Source organism: Ovis aries, chromosome X, assembly GCF_016772045.2.
Source record: "Ovis aries strain OAR_USU_Benz2616 breed Rambouillet chromosome X, ARS-UI_Ramb_v3.0, whole genome shotgun sequence".
In the NCBI taxonomy this organism is placed as follows: domain Eukaryota; kingdom Metazoa; phylum Chordata; class Mammalia; order Artiodactyla; family Bovidae; genus Ovis; species Ovis aries.
Window position 1 is genome coordinate 115,883,689 of NC_056080.1, and position 22,035 is coordinate 115,905,723.

The window sequence follows — 22,035 nt, forward strand, 5'->3', positions numbered from 1 at the left end:
TTGAGTGAATCCATGTGCCATAAAACTCACCCTTTAAAATAGAGTACAATACAGTAGTTTATATGGTATATTTTAAAACTTGTAAAACCATCACCACAGTTTTAGAATATTTTCATCACCCTTTAAAAAAGCCCATACAAAATAGCAGTCACTTTCTGCATTCCCCCACGTTTTAGCTTGTGGGGAGACAAAAACAGTCCGCTGTGGTTGTGGTTGTTAATTTGATTCAATATCTCTTGGAATGAAGTACCACCAGGGTTGAATATTATCTCCCTTTACATATTTCTTTCCCAAAACATGGAAGCTTATAACATAGCATCAATAATCTTTGACTTTTACTCTAAATCATACATTCTAAGTAGTTGAAGTTTGTAGTTACTTAAAACTGTTTTATTAATGTACTTTAGAATTCATATCTAGCTTTTGATGTGTTTCAATCTCTCTGGCAAGTTAACTATCAACTTATTTTATGCTTTTATATCCTGCATTATGACAAAAATATTTAAAATAATATTTACTAAAAACAGAATGGAAAAGAAGTAAAATTTACTGTATTATGATTTGACTTTTACTGTAAATCATACATTCTAAGTACTTAATTCTAGTTATTTAAAACTGATTATTGTACTTTAGAGGTTAGTTATTCATATCTAACATTTGATGTGTTTCAATCTCTGGCAAGTTAACTATCAACTTATTTTATGTTTTTATATCCTGCATTACTAGAAAAAATGTTTAATATTACTAAAAACTAAATAGAAAATAAGTAAAATTTACCTACGGTATTATGCTGATCAAAACCCAGGTGCTTTTATGTTCTTCATGCTGTTTGCCTTTTTTTAAAGTATTTATTTATTTATTATTTAGCTTCATGGGGGTCTTCGGTGCAGCATGTGGGATCTATTTCCCTGTCCAGAGACTGAACCCAGGACCTCTGCATCGCCAGTGCAGAGTCTTAGCCACAGGGAAGTTCCCAGGGATTTTGTTGTTTTGTTTTCATGGAGGGGGGGGAGGCTGTTTTTGTGTGTGCCTTTTCTTTTTTTTTTTTAGCACAAGTAGAAAAAAGAAAGGGGAAGGAATTGTGTAAGCAAGTGTGGTACTGGGAATGAGTTAACCTTCTGATTGTACTTCCAGAGGACATACAGTTTATGAAAACCCTTTGCTTGTATTCTATCATATATAGTAAAGAGGAAATGGTAAATTATAAATAATACAATTATACATCAAGGTAAAGAGAACAGAGTCTGGAAAAGAACCTGACACCATACAAAACTGTATAATGGTCCTGTGAAGACAGCAACAGCATTCCTTACTCTCAAAGAACTCCTCTCTTTTTGTTTGCTTTGATTGTGTAAATCCTGGGTCAAATAAAAACTACAGTGTTAAATATGACTCTTGGATATTGTTATTTTCTTCTGTTTACCTTGGTCATTTCATGTATTCTGTGCTCTGCTATGAAAAAATACTTTAGCACTTCTAAAACTATTGCCTGACTTTAGAAACTAATTTTTTTGTCTTTTAAAAAAAATCCTGTTATTAAAAATAAATTTTGATAACCTTATTTCTTTTTACAAACCCTTGTGTCGAGGGCTGACTTTCAACAGATCAAAGCGAGAGAGCTGCTCTGCTACATGCAAAACCCCAACCCAGAAACAGGTCATCTAGGAATGGTTTAGCACCAGGTTCCCCCAGGTTCCCCACAATAGAGTGGTGCAGTGTTGGGCGAGGGGGCTGCTGCCTTTCTGGTCACACCCGTGTTCCAGGATGAACAGTTTTCTGTACTGGACCTGGTTCCAACATGCAGAGGGGCGTGCCACACCGTGCCCCGAATGACCTGGGAAGTGGCCAGTGGGGAAAGTGGGGGACTGGCTAGTTGGACTATCTGAGGCCAACTGAGGCTCCCGTGGCATTGCCAGAAACTAATTTTTAATAAAATTATTTCAAAGGCTCAAATCTGTATGCTGGAAATAAATTTATTTTAAGTTAAAATATAGGAACATTCTAAGGTCAAAGTCTACCAGCTACTATCCCCATGCCCAAAAAAATCAGTGAGAGAGGAATGCTAAAACTTCAATCCTTGAGCCCTCCCTTCCCGGATCTAGCCTACGTAGTTTGCCCACTCCACCATTTAGCCATGCAGTCACTTAGATGCAGTCCATCATAAAGGAAGTCAATCATGAATAGTCACTGGAAGGACTGATGCTAAAGCTCAAACTCCAGTACTTTGGCCACCTAATGCAAAGAACTGACTCATTGGAAAAGACCCTGATGCTGGGCAAGGTTGAAGGCAGGAGGAGAAGGGGACGTCAGAGGATGAGTGGTTGGATGGCATCACTGACTCAATGGACATGAGCGTGAGCAAGCTCCAGGAGATGATGATTGACAGGGAAGCCTGGCGTGCTGCAGTCCCTTGGGTGGCAAGGAGTCAGACACAACTGAGCGAATGAACAACAACACTTAGTTGGGAAACCACCTCTCAGATCTACTCTTCCCCCATCCTCACCTGCAGTGTTCTGTTCAGGTCCTTATCGCCTCTCTCTTACAGGTCATGCCTGTGCCTGTGTGCTGTGTGCTAACTCGCTCCTGTACAAAACAAGAATGGTAACAGCACCAACAGGAGAGGTTCTTTTGAAAGATGAAATAGGTCAAGTGGAAAACTTAGAACGGTGCCCAGCATAAACACTACAGAAGTGCTAGTTGTTATTAAGAATGCCATTATGTGGGCTTACCAATCTAAACAGACTAAACCTAAGCTGGTAACCTAATCATTTTTCTAAACACTCAAAAGATTAAAGCTGGAGGAGCCCTTAAAACTTATGGAGTTCAATCTCCTTTCACAGAGAACACTGTTGCACAAGGGAGGGGAATGACCATTCCTAAGTCCCACAGCTGGGTAAGCTCAGACCATTGTAATAGTCAGGTTTCCTGTTTTGTTTTGCCTTTTTCCCCCCACCATATCTTAATGCGATTGTATCAATATTTCCAATGGAAAAAAGTTTCTGTATTTCTTAGTAACCAAGTCACCATTGAACTTCTGTGACAAAACTGGTGAGTTGGGGATTGCCAGTATTAGCTAGGGTCAGCTGTTTGTTGTTCCAGGGGTGAGGTGTGTGGGAGAGGGAGTCTGGAGGAGGGAGGGGGCTGGAGTGGCACTGTGAAAATCAGGGGACTAAGGAGATGGGTGGCTTCCCTGCTGGCTCAGCAGTAAAGAACCCACCTGCAATACAATGCAATGCAGGAGATGCGCAGAGAAGGCGATGGCACCCCACTCCAGTAATCTTGCCTGGAAAATCCCGTCAGGCTGCGGTCCATGGGGTCACAAAGAGTCAGACACGACTGAGCGACTTCCCTTTCACTTTTCACTTTCATGCATTGGAGAAGGAAATGGCAACCCACTCCAGTGTTCTTGCCTGGAGAATCCCAGGGACGAGGGAGCCTGGTGGGCTGCAGTCTATGGGGTCACACAGAGTCAGACACGACTGAAGTGTCTTAGCAGCAGCAGGAGATGCGGGTTTGATCCCTGGGTCCAGAAGATCCCCTGGAGAAGGATATGGCAATATCCTTCCAATATCACCCCAATATTCTTGCCCGGGAAATCCCATGGTCAGAGGGGCCTGGAGGGCTACAGTCCATGGGGTCGGAGTAGAGTCAGACAGACTGAGTCACTAAATGACAACAACCAAGGGGATGGGTGACCCCCTCCCTTCTCTGGACTCTAGCTGCCCCATCATTATGGAAATCAGATCCCCCCAAGTGAACTAGGAGCATGGGGGGCACAACGATTACACAATATACTCTAAGGCTCTAAGCCAATGCACAAGACCTGGCTCAGGACTGAAAAGGCAGGCACTTGAATGAATGACGGACAAACTACAAACTTCCCTCAAGTCTCTACTCAAACGCTGCCTTTTCAGTGGCAGTCTACATAGTCCACCCTATTTACAATGGCAACCCCTGGACTGCTCTGTTTTTCTCCATAGTGCTTACTGCCCTCTAACATACCTCATATTTTACTACCCCGCCCCCCTTACTCTGACTCTAGCAATAGCATGCCAGCTCCAAAGGGCAAGCACTTGATCTGTTTTGCTCGCCACTGTATTCTCTGCCCCTAGAACACTGCTTGGCACAGTGCACGCAGAGTGGGCATAGGTTTTGGTGACTGAATCAATAGAGGTCATCCAAGTTTCCTAATCAACCTTTCAACTTGGCTTTCAAAGCCCAACGCACAGGCTGAAAAAGCAACAAACAAAATGTGGGTGTTTGTGTCAACGTGACACTAAAACCTATCAACTTTGGAGCTACTATCCTCACCAAAAAAACGTCCAGAAGGTCGCTCAGGCCAAAATCTGTCCCTCAGGAAGTCATTAGTGCCCCTGCCCCCAAGTTTTCACACTGACGCTGGTTAATTAAATGGCCGCACCAGGTGAGGAGTATAGGGGACTCGCCTCTTTGCAACTTTTCTGTAAATCGAAAATTATTCCAAAATATAAAGGTTACTAGAGAAAAAGGCATCCACGCGGATGGTGCTCTGGATTTGCCATGCATTTCTTGTACGCCAGAGGAGACCCGTCCTTTGCTACAGGGAGGGACTAGGCGCTTCAGAGGTTCCCTTCGACTGCCGCCACCTCGCTGGACCCGCCGCGCAAGGAGCCTCGGCGCGTCACCCGCACTCCCGGACCTTGGTCGCCGTCCCCGCGGGCTCCCGGCCCCTCATCCCCTCTCCGGGCCACGGGCGACACTCCCGCCCCCGACCCCGCGAACTCCTTTCGGGCCCCAGGCCCTGGCGCCAGGCTCCTCGGCGCTGCCCGACGGCCAAGGGAAGTGCGGCGACAAGTCGGCCCCCGCCGCCCCCGCCGCCCCCCGCCGCCCCCCGCCGCCCGGGATCCGGGAAAGCCCGGTCGCCCCGGGTTCCCCAAGCTCGAGCCGGGCGCGGGAGGCGCCTGCCGCCGCGGCCGCGGGATGGCCCGAAGAGGGCCCTCGACCCCGACTCCCGCCGCGGCCCTCGGCCCCAGGCGCCCCGGCGGGCCTCTCGGCCGCGATTCCCGCTGCCCCGGCCGGGGGACCGTACTCACCCGCGGGCGCAGCCACGCCGCCGCGGCCGGCGTAGAGCAGCAGCGCCCACAGCCCGCAGAGCCGCGCCGGCCGCTCCATGTAGCCCTCGCTCGGAGCCCGGCCGGGCTGCAGCCGCCGCAGTCTCCGCCTCTTTCGCTCCCTCTCCCACTTCCCGGCTCCGCCGCCCTGGAGGCTGGGGGGGCCGGCGCAGACGGGAAGGGCCGTCCCGCCCACCGGCCGCAGGTAACCCGGGGGCCAGCGCCGGCGGAGGTTCCGGGCGCCCGCGGCTCCAGCAGGGGCTTCCGAGGGGCGACACCTGGCCCCGCGGCAGCCGATCCTCCGTCGCGCCCCTGGAGTACGATCGCCGCCCAGGCAGAGGGGCCTCTTCGCGGCCCGGCCCCGGCGCCATAGGGTAGGTGCGAACGTTGTGCAGCCAGGAGGAACCCTGGACATGCCCAGCCGAGCACCCGGGCAGGGCAGGGCGGCCTCAGGGAAGGAGCCTTGAGCTGGCCTTCTGGAGTCTGAGCTTGCAGTCGCTGGCCTCTGAGCCCTTGTTTCCTAAAACTCTGACTCCAGGGTTAGAAATCCCAGGCCTGACTTCATAAGGTGCACTTGGAAGACCAAAGAAGGCACTTAGTGGGAGCTTGCTTTGTGAACGCGACGGAAGGTATATTTGAAAACTGGTGATACATAATGCTAAGTTGAACATAGAAAGAAAAAAGCTACATTTTAAATACGAGAGACAGTGCCATACTGGGCTCCCCAGGTGGCTCAGTTGGTCAGAATCCCTCTGGAATGCAGGAGGCCCAGGTTCCATCCCTGGGTGGGAAGATCCTCTGGAGGAGGGCATGCAACCCACTCCAGTATGCTTGCCTGGACACTCCCATGAACAGAGAAGCCTGGCGGGCTACAATTCATGGGATCGCAAAGAGTCAGGCAGGACCGAGCCTCTGAGCACAACAGAGCACCATCCTATGTCCTTGGAGTTTTCAAAACTCACAGCCAATTTTCTACACACTTCTTTTCCATAGATATCTATTGGGAGATGGAAGGTGAGCTGAAAATGTAGGCACTGAATATGTTGAAGGATGACTGTGAGGATTAAGGATTAAGGATGATGAGGATGGAGGAAGAACTCTTTAGTTTTCCTGTGGCTGCTATAACAAATTATCACAAATTTAGTGGCTTTAAACCAGCCATTTTACTTTATTCATATTAGAATTCTGTAGGTCAAAAGTCTCATTGGACTAAAATCAAGCTGTAGGCAGACCTGTGTTCCCTTCTGGAGGTTTTGAGGGTGAGTCCATTTCCCTGCCTTTCCCGGCTTCTAGAAACTGCTACATGCCTTGACTGGTTCCTGCACCACTCAGACCTCTGCTTCCCTCGTCACATCTCTTTCTCTGACTCTGACCCTCCTGCCTGCCTTTTTCATTTATAGAAATCCTTGTGATTTGATTGGACCCAGCAGCTATAGAGAAGCTAGTGGTTGGGGGAGGGGAATGGCAGGTACAAACTACTGGGTGTTAGGTAGGTGGCAAGGAGGTATTCTACAACACAAGGAATATAGCCAATATTTTGTAAGAACTGGAAATGGAGTGTAATCTTTTAAAATTTGTGTACAAAATGTTTTTAGTGTAAAGGGAAAAAATATATAGGAGCTACTAGATAATCCATGATCATCTTCCTATCTCAAAATCGTTGATTTCCTGTATAGCACAGGAAACTCTACTCAATACTCTGTAGTGACCTATATGGGAATAGAATCTTAAAAAGAGTGGATATATGTATATGTATAACTGACTCACTTTGCTGTACAGTAGAAACGAAACATTTTATATCACCTATATGTCAATAAAAATTAGTTTTTGAAAATCATTGATATAATCACACCTGCAATGTCACTTTTACCATATAAGGTAACAAACATCTGCACAGTTGTCTGGGATAAGGTCATGGAACCATTGGGAGGGGATTATTTTGTCATTGTGTGCTAGGTGCTTAGTTGTATTCAAGTCTGTGACCTCTTGGACTGTAGCCAGCCAGCCAGGGTCCTCTGTATGGAATTTTCCAGGCAAGAATACTGGAGTGGGTTGCCATTTTCTTCTCCAGGGGATCTTCCTGACCCAGGGATCAGACCCCTTGCTATCCTTTGGAAGTCTGCATTTAAATAGGCAAATCTTTCCTTTTCTCCTTTGTCTTTAGCTTCTCTTCTTTTCTCGGCTATTCTTCTCTCAGCTTTTCTCTCCTTTTCTCAGGGATTCTGTGCCTCATTGATCGGAGATGGCAGTGGCAACCCACTCCAGTACTCTTGCCTGGAGAATCCCAGGGACAGGGGAGCCTGGTGGGCTGCCATCTATGGGGTCGCACAGAGTTGGACACAACTGAAGTGACTTAGCAGCAGCACCAGCTGTGCCTCATTGTTAGTCCAGGGCTAGACAGCATATTAAAAAGCAGTGACATTGCTTTGCCAACAAAGTTACTTCTAGTCAAAGCTCAGTTTTTCCAGTAGTCATGTATGGGTGTGAGGACTGGACTATAAAGAAAGCTAGGTGCCTAAGAATTGATGCCTTTGACCTGTGGTGTTGGAGAAGACTCTTGAGAGTCCCTTGAACTGCAAGGAGATCCAACCAGTCCAACCTAAAGGAAATCAGTCCTCAATATTCATTGTAAGGACTGATGTTGCATCTGAAACTCCAGTGCTATGCCACCTGATGCGAAGAACTGACTCTTTTGAAAAGACCCTGATGCTGGGAATGATTGAAGGTGGGAGGAGAAGGGGACGAGAGAGGAAGAGATGGTTATATGGCATCACCGATTCAATGGTCATGAGTTTGAGTAGGCTCCAGGAGTTGGTGATGGACAGGGAAGTGGTATGCTACAGTCCATGCGGTTGCAAAGAGTCAGAGCGACTGAACTGAACTGAACTTAGAGGTCACTTTGCTTATCAGGCTGTTGGACACTTGCTTCAGCAAGCAAGGAATGGAAGTCTCACTATTCACGCGGAAAGCACCAGGCTTGGGGGAGGGTGGGGGACCAGCAACACCTATCTTGATTTAGTTCCCCGATAAATTGACACCATATCGCCCACAGCTCCTTACCTGGATTGCTCTTTCTGACTCTCTGCTACTTAAAGCAGCATGACTGCAGCTGGACCACGTTGTGCGTTGCATTCCTGGTGCTGGGCCGTGGCCTTGGGCTCTCTAGACCAGCCTCCCCACTTCTAAGTCACAGAAGCCAAGGCCAGCACTTAACTCCTCTGCATCCTCACTTCCCAGGATGGTACCAAGCCTTGCAGATTCAATTCGGTTTGCTTCATGACACAATGCATAGCTGATATTTGTAAATGTTCCATGAGTGTTTGAGGAACAATTCTCCAATTATGGAGCCCAGTGTTCTCTGTGTTTACATTATATCAAGTCTGTGGGTTGTGTTGGTCAAATCCATGCACTTGCTGAGTTTTTTCTGTTCTTTTTGAACCCACAGTCACTGAGACATGTTACAATCTCGCACTATGATACTCTGATGGTGGATCTATCAAGCTCTCCTTACAATTGTGTTCCTTTTTGCTTTACAAAGATGTATTTTTGAAGCTATTTCATCAGAGGCATGCAAATCTAGAACTGTTATAGCTTCATAGTGAACCATCGAGGGCTTCCCCAATAGCTTAGTGGTAAAGAATCTGCCTGCCAATGCAGCAGACACGGGTTCGACCCCGGGTTGGGAAGATCCCCTGGAGGAGGGCATGGCAACTCACTCCAGTATTCTTGTCTGGAGAATCCCATGGACAGAGGAGCCTGGTGAGCTACAGTCCAAAGGGTCACAAACAACTGGATATGACTGATGGATTGAGCACATAGAGAACCCAGTTATTAATCACGAAGAAGTAGGTTTCAGTAATCTGTGAATGTTATTGGCCTCAGGTTCCGTTTTGGCTAATATTAGGGTAATTCATAAGCTTTCTTTTGGTTAGTAGTGTGTACTTTGTACCTTTCCATATATCCTTACTCGCCTGTCTCTGCTATGTTTGAGATGTGCTCTTGGAAACAGCATAGAGTGAAAATCACTTTGTTTTCTCTCCTATAGGCAATCATTGTCTTTTAACTGTAGAGTTTAGCTCTAGTAAGTTTCAACTTATTTCTACCATCTGGTTTTGTGCTTTTTGTTTGTCCCATTTTTTCTGTTTCTTTTTATCACCTCCTCTTTGGATTTCTTTAAATGTTGTGTGTGTGGCTGGGGGCTCTTCATTGCAAGAGCATGTTTATTTTCTGTAAAATATGCATACCACAGGGTTTGTCAGTATTGAATGAGATGAACAAAGTGGCATGAAATGCTTATCCAGTGCCTAACACAGAGTAAGCCCTCCTAAATGGGAACTATTATTAGAAGTCCGAGTGCTCTTTCATCTTTAGTGTTCCCTTGTATCTTGCGGTTCCGCTTCTGTTGTTCTCCTTTCTGCTGACAATATCCCATTTGTTGTCAGTCCCTTTTCTTTCACTTCTCCTTTACAGCCATTTGATTTCCTGTTTCCACTCAGCCCTCCATCCCCAAGGCAGCTCGATGGTGAAGCCCTTTGGGGAGGAGTCTGTGTGCTGCGGCTCTGTGGCACAGTAGGTGCAGGAGAAGACAGTGGCACCTTGACTGAATCCCATTCCACAAGGTGATGGAGGTCCCCCCCCGAACACAGGGCTGCGTTTGCGTGTCATTCTAGGCTGGCCACGGTGAAATGGAATCAGCTGTGATCATCAGTTTGTGAAATAGGTATAAGGCCACAGAACCCACCAGCTAGGAAACAGTTTAATTCCTTGTGTCTCTTCCTAGAGAGGATGGCGGGATCCTCGCTGTCTGCTCTCAAGAAGTTGTCCCGCTGTGAGCGTGTGGGTGTCTCCATACTAGGAACTTGTGTATGTACTAAGCAGGGCCTGGAAAGAGGAACCATTTGTACTCAAACACATGGTGGTCGAAAGAAAACTTTGTTATCATTGCTGTGACAGAACTGCAGCTAAATTTAGCAAGCTACGTACTTTGTGTGTGTGCCTGTGCACATGTGTGATGCCTGGAGAAAGTAACACATTGTTTCCAAAAAGCAAAATGTCCCCAGACCAAAAAGAAAAGCTTCTTCTTACCTGGGATTTGACTGCCATGACCATTCCTCACCCCACTTACTTCATATCTTCGCTTTTTCTCTGTCCTGTGTAGCATGACATTCTTTCAAAAGAGATTATATCACTAGAGGAACACTGGAACTTGGTGGAGTTTGGGGTCTTTTTCTGTTCTCTGGTGGTTTCTGTGCTTGGATTGAAATAAACTGAGGTGTTGAGCATCTGTATTTTGAATGGGCTTCACACAAATATGAGAGTCTAATCTCTTTTTAAATTAATTAATTTATTTTAATTGGAGGATAATTACAACAGTGTGATGGGTTTTGCCACACATCAACATGAATCAGAAACCCCTTACCACCTCCCTCCCCACCCTCTCCCTCTGGGTTGTCCTAGAACACTGGCTTTGGGTGCCCTGCTTCATGCATGGAACTTGCACTGGTCATCAATTTCACATATGGTAATGTACATGTTTCAATACTGTTCTCTCAAATCATCCCATAATCTTTTGATAGCAATTTTGTATATACTTTTATTCTTCACAGTAAGCGGTAAATAGATGCTCTCAGTATTTTTTGAAATTTGTTCCAAAATTGCAATATCAAGTAACAATGTGAATGAGATGCTATACCTCCCTGTTAGCATGTACAGTAACAAAAGGCCTCTCTGGGATTCTCATGTTCTAAAAATACAAACTATATATAATGTATCATAACTGTCTTCACCAAAGTGAATGCTTCTGCCAGTGTGGAAAATAGGAGCAGTTTAATTTCTTGAAATCCACAGAAAAGATGTGGAGAAGAAGGTGAGATAAACATATGCTGGAGGGGACTTTCCTGGTGGTCCAGTGGTTAGGAATCTTCCTTCCAGTGCAGGGAACATGGTTTCCATCCCTGGTCGGGGAACCAAGATCCTATGTGCCCCAAGGCAACTAAACCTGCATGTTGAAATGAAGACCAGTACAGCCAAACACAATAAAACCCCAAAATATATGCCGGAGGCCTGGTGCAGAGTGAAACCCACCTAGAGTCGTGAGACACTTTTAGGAAAAGGTAGGAAAAGGAATAGAGGAGAGAGAGGGAGGAAATGGGAGAGTGGGTATTAGGATTTTTTATATTTTTAGGTGCATCAAGTTTTAGTTGCACCCTTGGGATCTTTGACCTTCATTGTGGCATGCAGGTTTTTTTCTTTTGTTTTGTTTTAATTTTAGTTGCAGCATGAAGGATCTAGTTCCCTGACCCAGGACTGAACCCAGAGCCCCTGTATTGGGAGCATGGAATCTTAAACACTGAACCACCTGGGTCAGGGTCCTGGGTCTTCCAGGTTTAGTAGTCAGGTAAGAATTTGATTTGAAATGACTCTGAGAGGGTGTTACGTTCTGGGCCTGTGGCTCTCAAATTTTTTTATCTCAGTACAACTTTAAACTCTTAAAAATTTTGGGAACCACAATTCACCTTTGTTTCCCTGTGTCCCACAGTTGTTCATCCCAAGGGCACTCCTTCCTTAACAGCCTGCACTCTGAACTACCTCAGAGTTCACTTCCTGGGAAGATTAACCTATGACAAGTGTCTAGCCCAGGAACTTCCATATTTACGCAATTTACTTTTCCCAGTAAGGGATATACATGACTTCAAATAAGTAAGTTTTATGCTTGTGTGGGGATTATTTGTTTTGTAAACAATTTTTTAAAAATCTCGTAAGGTAGTTCTTGGATACTATAGCTTAGGAAAATATGGCATAATCATTAGGGAAATTCAAATCAGAACCACAATGAGGTACCTCTTCCCACTCATCAGGATGACTATAATTTTAAAAAGAAAGGAAAAGAACAAGTTTTGATGAGGATCTAGAGAAGTTGCAATGCTGGGTCACTGCTGGTCGGAATATAAAATGATGAAGCTCCTGTGGAAAACTGGCTACTGTGAAAAGTCTGGCAGTTCCTCGAAAAGTTAAACAGGGTTGTCATATGATCCACACATTCTATTTTGTATATCTAAAAGAATTGAAAGCAGTGACTTTAACAGGCATTTGTACATCCATGTTCATACCAGCATTTTTCACAACAGCTGAAACATGGGAGCAGCCTAAACATCCCTTGGCGGGTGGATGGATGATCAAAACGTAGTGGAATATTATTCAGTCTTAAAAAGGAAGGAAATTCTGACAATGCGAAAACAATGATGAAGACTTAAGACTTTATGCTAAATGAAATTAGCCAGTAACAAATGGACAAATACTGTCTTATTCCTCTTATCTGAGTTATCTAGAAGAGTCAGATTCATAGAAACAGAAAGAACAGTGGTGGTTGCCAGAGGCTGGAGGGGAGGGAAGACTGGGGAGCTTTACTTAATTCACACAGCATTTCAGATTGGGATGATGAAAGTTCTGGAGAAGGATATTAGTGATGGTTTCACAGCAATGTAAATATTCTTAATGTCACTGAATTGTACACTTAAAATGGAAAAAATTTGTGTTACGAATATTTTATTACCATATACTTTTTTAAAACTAAGTATAAATATGTCTAGAATCTTGCAATACATTAGTAAGTTGGTTGCATAAAATAGTTAATGAGTCATTCCTTTTCATTGCCAAATAATAGTTCATTGTAGGGATATTCATTGGAAGGACTGATGCTGAAACCGAAGCTCCCAATACTTTGACCACCTCACGTGAAGAGCCGACTAATTGGAAAAGACCCTGTTCCTGGGAAAGGTTGAGGGCAGAAGGAGAAGGGGATGAGAGAGAATGAGATGGTTGGATGGCATCACCAACTCAATGGACATGAGTTTGAGCAAACTCCTGGAGATTGTGAAGTACAGGGACGCCTGGCATGCTGCAATCCATGGGGTCACACAGAGTCAGACACAACTGAGCGACTGAACAACAACAACCACCTTAAAAATATTAAGCTAAGTGAGTGAAGTTAGTCGCACAAAAACCACGTATTGCAAGATGTCTGGAGCAAGTCCTTAGAGTCGGAAACTAGTTTAGTGCTTGCCTAGGGCTGGGAGGAGATGTGGGAAGGAAAGAGGAAAGGTTGCAAAGTGGTGTTAATGGACACAGGGTGTTTTGAGGCAGTGATGATAAGGTTTTAAGTTGATTGTGGTGGTGATTCTACAACTCAGTGGCAATACTGAAAATCATTGAATTCACTTTATATCTCAATAACGCTTTTGTTAACAAAAAGATTCATGAAAACCAAAATCATAGAAAAGTCTCAAGGAATATCTTTCCTGATTGACCTAAGAAATTAACCTTTTATGCCTCTGTGTGGAAAGGTTCATGAATTTTCTTGTATTTCCCTTCAATCATTCAGTAAATATTTATTGCCAATTTTCTGTGGGCAAATAACACTATTGAATGACATAGTGATCTACAAAAAATAGTCTTAAAACATGGTGTCTGCCTTTCAGAAGCTTTCTCTCTGATTGAGACAAGCCATACACACACAAAATGAAAATAATTAAGGCTGTGCCACATTGGAGTTCAATTATTGACTCATGTCCATTTGCCACACACTATAAACAGAAAGCATTATTATTGTAAAATTAGCGATAATGAAAATAAGTTTTCACAGTGGTTAAGAGCAAGGGCTCTGGACCAAGACTGTCTGGTCTGAATCTTGGCTCCATCATTTGCCAACTGTGTGGCCTTGTGCAAGTTAGTTAACTTGTCTGTGCCTCAGCATCCTCCTGTGGAAAATAGGGATGATTATGATAATAATGGAACCTACTTCAGAGAGTTGTTGTGAGGATTAGATGTGTTAATAGAGATAAAGTGCTCAGAACAGATCCTCGCACATAGTAAATGCTCAATGCAAGTATTAGTTACCGTTATTTCCAGAAAACTGTGGGTGACCTCTTTGATGAATATTGAATATTTGTGCAGTGAAAAGCTTTAAACCTACATTAAAGATACTTTTTAACGGAGCTGAAACCCTATGCTGGAGATTTTGGCAACACATATGGCATGTGTCATTCAGGATGTCATAGTTTTATTGGCTCAAGGCTGTTATGTTCTGAGCCCGTATCTCCGAACCAACTGAGAGAGCAAGTCCACCATGGTAATGCAAAGGCAAGAAGGGAGTTTGTTTATTCCTAGCGCGCTAGGGCCCAAGTCTCATCCCGCACAAGGGAATCCGACAAGAGCCCCGAACAAAGGAGTATGGCGGCTTATATACAGGCAGTTCTTTGTCTCAGTTACAGGAGTAGCTGGCGTTATATGATTGGCCAGGCAGGATGAGCGCATATCTTGTCTCTTTCTGGTAAACATGACTCAGGTCCTAGAGACCGTCGTTTGGTCCCTAACATTCCCCCCTGTCCTTAGATCATATAGAGGAATCTTCCTCTTGGTCCTGAGACACAGTTTGATATTGTTGTCGAAGCACAAACAGCTGTACTGTATTTATGTGTTTCTTTACAAAGGCTACAAGTCTATTGATAATACATGGGCCAAAGGTAAGCATTAGTAATAGTACTAGCAGGGGTCCTAGCAAGGTGGAGATTAAGGTAGTCAGCCAAGGGGATTGTTGAAACCAAGATTCAAACCATCCCTGTTGAGCCTCACGTTCTCGTTTACGTTGGGCTAGTCCTTTTCTCACTTTGGCCTGTATGATCAGCATAGAAACAGCACTCTTTTCTTAGGGCAGCACAGAGTCCCCCTTGTTGCAGAAAGAGCAGATCTAATCCCCTCCTGTTTTGCAGAACTACTTCAGATAGAGAAGTTAGAGACGATTTTAAATGACTAATAGATTGCTCTATACGGGTAATGTCTTTATCTATGGCCGCTCTCAGGGAGTTAAATCCTTGGCTTTGCAGGGACAGAGCTGTTATTCCGGTTCCAGCCCCGGCTATTTCAAGACCGAACATAGTTGCTATGGTTATGGCGGTAAGAGGTTCCCTCTTAACTTTGTAAGTTTTTTTTGGAGGATTTAGAGTTAATTTTGGGGCCCAATAATCATATATTGCTTTTTCTGGTTGGTACAGAATCTTTGGCACGACAGCCACCATAACACAGAATTCTTTTTTGGGGTCAAAGATTGAGCTATGCAGGCATGGAGTTAGCCCCGTGTGTGAACAGACCCACCATCTCCCCATTTGAGGTATTAACCATTTAGCTACAGGCAAATCATCAGGCTCGATGACATGCACACAAAGTGGAGACTTTGCTGGTAACACCGTGCCCATGCATAAGCCCTTTCCCCATACCTCTTTCATCGTAAGACCCACCTTTCGGTCCCCGCAGTGACATTGAGGAGGATCGGTGCTGTTGGCCCAGTCATAAGAGGCGTTGAGGCCTACTGCTTCATAATAAGGGGGAATTAAGTTGTAACATAACCAACAAGATTTAGTTGCCTCAGGATGGGTCTGATTCAGGGTGGCATAAGCTGCCCTAACCAGCTTCCATAGGGGATCTATTTTAGCGAGCGCTTCTGCTTTGGGGCTCACTGCCAAAGATGTTGGCACGGAAGTTGCTAGGCGGGGGGTTACAGCCAGCTTTTCTACTTTGTTGGGCCCGATACTGTGTACAAGAATTGGCTCTAAGACCTGGCTCACTACTATAATCCCTTTCCCATCAACCCCAAGCCCTCCTGATTCCCTCGTCTGTAGCCCCCAAGATAGGCCTGAGATCCAGGTCCCCTCTTTTTTGCTTTTTTCTGGATTGAACCTTATTCTTGTGCATAATTGCAACTTTCACAGCTAAAAGTTGGATCTCCGAGGACCCTAGGGAGGGGCTTGGCGAATGAAAAATTAAGTAAATCTCGATTTCCTACTTCCCAGTGCCGAGGTCCATCATTAGAAGTAACACAATCCCAAGTTTTACAATAAGAGTCTTGTGCCCCCCCCCCCCCCACAGGTCTTCCAGTCATGTTTGGGTGCGCCTGGGCATGCCCAGAACCCTTGTTCTCGGAGATAACCCCTAGCCCAAGGCACATTTACCATAGGCTTAAGGTCAAAGTACAAGTCTGGCCACCATGTGTTTGGTGGATGTATTGCAGTAGTGGAGTTTAGCACCTCTCGTGTTAGTCCATTTTGCAGCTTCCAGGTGATTTTGACGGGTTGATGCGGGTTCACACTGGCAGCTCCAGAGCAGAGTAACTGGGTCATCCACAAGACGACCCAGCCGAGCTGTCCTGGTCCTGTTGGTGCCTTCAAAGCTTTAGCCTTAGGGGGGTAGACGGGTGCAGAGATGCTTCTCATTTTTTCTCAGCATCTTCCTGCTCTGCTGAAGCAGCTGGGCGTACGTGGTTGCAATGCACCCAAGGCCCGATACCGTTGACCTTTAGGGCAGTTGGGGTGGTAAGGAGAACAACATAAGGACCCTTCCATTTGGGTTCTAGTGCCTTGGTTTGGTGCCTTTTGACCCATACCCAATCTCCTGGGCCAATGTCATGTGAGGGAATAGTTCCCTTATTTTGACCCACATGTATTTCCCGGAGCAGTTTCCAGACACGAGAGTGCACCTTGCTTAAGGCCATCAAGGCCTCTTGGAATTGTCCCAACGTGGGAGGCGGTAGTTTTTTCTCTTCAAATATTGGACATACAGGGGGAGGTCTCCCATACAGAATTTCAAATGGGGTCAGATTAAGTTGATAAGGAGTATTACGCGCACGGAAGAGGGTGAAGGGAAGGAGGGTCACCCAGTCCCTGCCAGTCTCTATAGCCAATTTAGTTAAAGTTTCTTTTAGAGTCTGATTCATTCTTTTTACTTGCCCTGAGCTCTGTGGACTGTATTCACAATGTAACTTTTATTTAGTCCCCAGGGCTAGGGCAAGGCTCTGAACTATTTGACTCACAAAAGCAGGTCCATTATCAGAGCCGATGGTCACTGGCAGGCCAAACCTGGGAACTATTTCTTCTAAAATCTTTTTTGCCACTATCATCGCAGTTTCTCCGTTTGTAGGAAAAGCCTCCACCCACCCTGAGAAGGTATCCACCAACACTAACAAGTACCGGTAACCATACTTGCCTGGCCTTACCTTGGTTCGGTAAAATCTATTTCCCAGTGTTGCCCTGGTCCTTCTCCCCGATACCTCAGTCCTGCATGTTGTCTTTTTCCTGGCCTCATCTGTTGACACGCCTTACAAGCATGCACTATGTTCTTTACAGTTGTCTGGTGCTGGGGAAATCGCAGGCACTCAGTTTGAAAGAGCATCAGAGTCTTTTTTTCTCCCAGATGAGTAGGCAAGTGTAAATGCTCACATAGTTGCCGTTCCAACTGAGCAGGGAGTATCAAGTAGCCGTCTGAGTCTCGGTACCATCCATCTTTACCTTTTTGAAGGTTGGTGTGTTCTTGGATCCAAGCAAGGTCTGTGGATGAATACTCAGGGGTTGGGGGCAGAGTTCCCATACCTGGAGGTGGAAGTCCGATTGCCAACACAGGGGTGATGAAATCTTCATCAGCTACTTTTCAAGCTTCCAGGTCTGTGGCACGATTCCCTCATGCCGTGGGGCTGTCACCCTTCTGATGTCCAGGTACGTGTACTATTGACACAGCCCGAGGCATCTGTACAGCCTCTAAAAGTCTACGGATTTCAGGCAAGTTTTAAATTTCTTTTTCTTTAGCTGTCAAAAACCCCCGTTCCTGTTATATCAGGCCCTGGATGTGTACCGTGCCAAAAGCATAGCGACTGTCAGTGAAAATAGTTATTTTTTTTCTTTTGGCTCTCTAATGCTTGAATCAGGGCAATTAACTCTGCCTTTTGTGCTGAGGTATCCTGGGGAAGGGCCTCTGCCCATATCGTCTGTCCAGAGTCATCTACTACTGAGGCTCCCGCCCATCTCTATCCATCTTTTACATAACTGCTGCCATCTGTGAACCATTTTAGCTCACTGTTATCCAGTGGAGTATCAGTTAAGTCCTTTCGCATTGCTGTTACCCTGGCCAGTATCTCATCACAATCATGGAGGGGGCTATTTTCCTCTGGATCGGGCAAAAGAGTGGCCAGATTTAGAGTGCAGGGCGTTTGGAAATGAATCCGTGGGGTGTCAAGTAGCAAGGCCTGGTAGTGTGTCAAGCGGGCATTAGAAATCTATTTACCTGGGGGTTGCTTTAAAACTCTCTCTATGGCATGAGGAGTGTAGACCAAGAGTCTCCGTCCATAAGTCAGTTTATCAGCATTGTGGACTAAGAGCGCGGTGGCCACGATGATACGGAGGCAAGGTGGCCATCTGGCTGCCACTGGGTCCAGTCTCTTGGAAAGGTAAGCTACAGGTCGCCTCCATGGTCCCCATCTCTGTGTTAGTACCCCTTTTTTTATCCCCCGCTTTTTATCTACAAATAATTGGAAAGGCTTAGATGGATCAGGGAGGGCAAGGGCAGGAGCTTCTAGCAAGGCTCGCCTGAGCTCTTGGAAGGCCTCTTTCATTGGCTCAGTCCATTTCCAGTCCTTGTTTTCTTTGGTCCCTTCATATAGGGGCCTGGCCTTTTCTGCAAACCCCAAGATCCATAACCAGCAATATCCCACAGTTTCCAGAAATTCTCTCACTTATCTAGGGTTAGCCGGCTCAGGGATCTGGAGGATAGTTTCTTTCATAGCCTGTGTTAGCCACCTCTGGCCCTGTTTTATCTTATAACCGAGGTATGTAACCTCTTGCTTGGCAATCTGGGCCTTTTTGGCACTGGCCCTGTAACCTAAAGTCCCCAAGGTTTGGAGAAGGTCACCTGTTGCCTCTTGGCACTCTTTCTCTGTAGCTGCTGCCAGCATAAGGTCATCAACATATTGTAATAAAACAATGGTAGGGTGCTCAACCCGATACTCACGGAGGTCTTCATCCAGGGCCTCATTAAATAACGTGGGCGAGTTTTTGAAACCCTGTGGTAAGCGAGTCCATGTCAGCTGCACAGGGGTCTGACCACCGTCTTCCTGCCATTCGAAGGCAAAGATCTCTTGGCTTGCAGGGGCAAGAGGCAAACTGAAAAAGGCATCTTTTAAATCTAAAACAGTGTACCAAATGTAGTTTGGAGGCAAGTTGCTTAGCAATGTATAAGGGTTAGGAACCATAGGATGAATATCACTCACCCGTTTGTTGACTTCTCGTAGATCTTGAACCGGTCTAAAATCAGTTCCCCCAGGCTTTTTCACAGGAAACAGGGGAGTGTTCCATGGGGACTGGCACCTTTTTAGGACCCCAGCGTCTATGAGGCTTTGTATATGAGGAGTAATTCCTTGTCGAGCCTCTTGACTCATGGGATATTGTCGTACCCTCACCGGGGAAGCACTGGCTTTTAGTTCCACAATGATAGGGGGCCTCTGTTTGGCTAGTCCCATTCCTGCTGTTTCAGCCCAGGCCTGAGGGTATCTTTGAACCCATGGTTGTACTTCGGGGCTTATTGTCGCTGGGGCCTCTGGCAAGTAGAGTCTGTATTTATCTTTTAATGCCAGAGACAAGACCTGAAGAGGATGCCCGGTCCCATCTAAAACCGACACTTGTCCGTGGTCGAAATGAATTTGGGCATTTACTTTAGATAGTAAATCCCTTCCCAACAAGGGCGCTGGACACTCAGGTATCACCAGAAAAGAATGGGTCACCTGGTGGGCCCCCAAGTTCACATGCCGTTTTGTAGTCCATCCATATCGTTTAGTCCCGGTTGCTCCCTGCACCCAGCTACTTTTCTTAGACATGGGTCCATCTTTTTGGTTTAAGACTGAGTATTGGGCTCCCGTGTCTACCATGAAGCCAATGGGTTTCCCCTCCACATTTATAGTTATCCAGGACTCGGGGAGGGGCTTTGAGCCCAGACCCCACTAGTCGCTATCCTCACCTGCATAGAGGATATGACTGTCTGGAGAGGGAGTCTCATTCTTGGGGTTCTTGGGCCCCTCTTTTAGATTTTTCTTGGGGCATTTATCTTTCCAATGTCCAAACTCTTTACAAAATGCACATTGGTTTTTCTCAAGCTTACGCCTTGTCGTTTTTTCTTCAGTTTTTGAGTCCAATTTTTTCCCTTTTTGGAACCTGTTTTTGTTTTCAACCCCAGCAAAAAATATCTGGGCCAGCTCTTTTTGATTTTTACAGTTTTCTTTAGCTCTAAATTCTCTTTCTTCTCTTCTAATGTGGTCTTCTCTCTCTTCTGGGGTCTCTCTATGATTAAAAACTGTCTTGGCTGCCCTAACTAGATCTTGCAAGGATTGTTCACTTAACCTCTCTATCTTTTGTAACTTTTTTCTAATATCGGGGGCTGCTTGATTTACAAATGCTAACATAACTGCCGCTCGTGACTCATCTGCCTGTGGGTCCATAGGGGTATACTGTCTAAAAGCTTCCATTATCCTTTCAAGGAAGGCTGCTGGGCTCTCATTTGGTTCCTGCCTCACTGAATTTATTTTGGCCAAATTAGTTGGCTTCCTGGCGGCCACTCTAAGGCTGGCCATAAGAGTCTGACGGTACACTCAGAGATGCTCCCTACCTTCAGCGTGTTTGAAGTCCCAGTTGGGTCGCAGCAAGGGGAATCCCTCCTCAATGAGGTTAGGCTGTATTGTGGGCCTCCCATCCACCCCTGGCACATTCTTCCGAGCTTCTGACAGGATCCGCTCACGCTCCTCTGTAGTGAAAAGCACCTGTAACAGTTGCTGACAATCATCCCAAGTGGGATTGTGAGTAAAAAGGATAGACTCTAAAAGATCAGTAAGACCCTGTGGTTATTCAGAGAAGGAGGGAGTCTGGATTTTCCAATTGTACAAATCACTAGTGGAGAAGGGCCAATACTGATATGTCTGCTCTCTACCCTCTCTGGCTGGCCCCGCCCAGACCGGAAACGCGTGAACGGTGGAGGATGGGACTTCTGGGTCTTCTTCCGCTACGATGGCCATTTCTCTTGTTCTTCCCCGAGTTCCCTGGGCGGGGCCCCCTTCTCTGGGATGAGCTGAAGGCTCGGTTCTCCTCCTGGCTTCTCCTGATGAAACCTGTGGAACCTGTGGAAGCAAGGGCGGATGTGGATCTGCATATGGGGCTGGGAACAATTCAGTCTCCAGATCTATCAGATTAGGATACAGAGAAGATTCCTGGAAGACCGGCTTTGGTCGATTCTCGTCCTTTTTTCCTTCTTTTCTTCGGAAGCCTTCATGACTAGCACCTGTGGGCTTGGCGAGGTTGGAGTTGGGGAAGAGGGACGGGGAGGTTTAGGAGGAGCGAGAACAAAGGGTTTAAGCCATTCCGGCGGGTTTCTCACTAGATCCTGCCAGACCAGAATGTAGGGAGTCTGATCTGGGTGCCCAGCAGGACTAGGAGTAAGCACCCTCTCTTTAACTGCCTGGATAATTTGGGGATTGAAGGTTCCCTCTTGTGGCCATCCGACGTCAAACGTGGGCCATTCGGCGGAACAGAAAGTCACCAGTTTGCTCTTCTTTACCAGTAATGAAAGATTCCGAGCTCTAGACTTGAAATCAGAGAAGTGGTTAATCATAAGAGATAAAGGAGAAGTTGTTTGTCTCATGATCACAGAAAAGTACACTGGGAGCCAACAGAGCACACAAAGAGCAACGCAAACACCACAAATAGACAAACAGATAACAAACGCAAGGTGGCCACCGAAAATGCACTCAATCTTACCTGCAGGATGTTCACAGAGCCAGCCGCCTCCCCAGCACGAAACCGGGCCCTGGCCTTGCGCTGGACTTGCCTCTGCACTTTACACCCAGATGCGTCCCCAGTACGATACTCGGCCCCTCCCCAGTATGATACTCGGCCCTGGACTTAATCTGGGCTTCTGCAACGTTAGCACCGGTGCTCAGAGCTCTTATCTTCTAACAAGGTTACTCCCTTCTACCAGGAGAGTTGTCCTCCCCAGCAGGACGGAGATCCTGGACGAGCCCCCAGATGTTATGCTCCGAGCCCGTATCTCCGAACCGACCGAGAGAGCAAGTCCACCACAGTAATGC

General features: G+C 46.0%; 1 pseudogene; it reads right to left on the reverse strand.

Moving 5' to 3' along the window:
* Positions 1–10,417: 10,417 nt before the first annotated feature.
* On the reverse strand, positions 10,418–21,270 carry LOC121818308 (uncharacterized; annotated as a pseudogene).
* Positions 21,271–22,035: the final 765 nt, after the last annotated feature.